Source organism: Mandrillus leucophaeus, unplaced genomic scaffold, assembly GCF_000951045.1.
Source record: "Mandrillus leucophaeus isolate KB7577 unplaced genomic scaffold, Mleu.le_1.0 Scaffold1624, whole genome shotgun sequence".
NCBI lineage: Eukaryota > Metazoa > Chordata > Mammalia > Primates > Cercopithecidae > Mandrillus > Mandrillus leucophaeus.
In genome coordinates, this window is record NW_012101615.1 from 110,627 (window position 1) to 111,700 (window position 1,074).

Here is a 1,074-nt window from a genome sequence, read left to right on the forward strand (position 1 = left end):
TGAATTTTTCCATCCTTTCCTTTCCCGTCGTCTTTTTCCTGATCAATGTTTTAGTCTAACTGCTTGATTTTCAAATTACTTTGTAATTACAAAATGTTTAGCTAATTTTAGCTTAATTCCAAAAAGTGATTTTCATTGGTGCCATCTCTGTCTTTGTCTGTTTCTTTCCTTGGCAATATTGTAGCTAGATGTGAAATTAATTGTGCCCTGATTTTAACAATGCTACCTGAACTAGCTAGCAGTTCTTCTTTGAGGAAGCATCAATTAAAAGAAAAAAGCATTCAAGCTGATGGATAAAAGAATTAGGATCTCTTAGCCTGGCAAAATGTTGAGGGCTAACTATAATGGTCTTTAAGTACATAGGAGTTAATGGCTAGTTGTCGGCAACTGCAGAGAGAAAAGAACAAAAGGGAATCCGTTTTAAGAGGGAATGTGGAAATTCAGAACAGCGATAAGGAATAAATTACTATCTAAAGACAGGGCTGCTGAACTGCAAGTGAGACAAATTCATGGTACATCTGTTTTCCTGGAGTCCCTGGAAATCTCCTGCTCTCCTCCCCCAAATTCCGTTGTTGCCTTTAGTGAGCCCTCAATCTCCTCTACCATTATCGCTTCCATATTCCTGAAAAAATGTCCTGAAGGCATTTTTCTAAAATAAAATATTCACATGATTCATTAAGTCACAAGTATATCAGTATGACTTAGATAAGACCAGAAACACAATTTGTAGGGTGCCATATAAAATGAAAATGTGGAGTCCCTTGTTCAAAAACTAAAGACTTGAAGACGGCAACAGTAGAGCATCAACACCAAACGTGGGGGCCTTCTAAATGTAGAATCCTGTGCTTCTGCACAGGTCACACACCCATGAGCCTGGCCCTGATGCCTTATTTTGATCACATTTTCAAATAAGGAGGTTGGACCAGGTGGCCTGTAAGAACCCATAAGAATCTTTGAAGCCATGAACCTAGATCAAGTGCCTCATCATGGAGCAACAAGCTTCACGAGATCATGGTGGTGGGAAGGAGGCACCATGAGGGGACGGGGAAAGAAGATTCAGGGGGAGATGAAAAT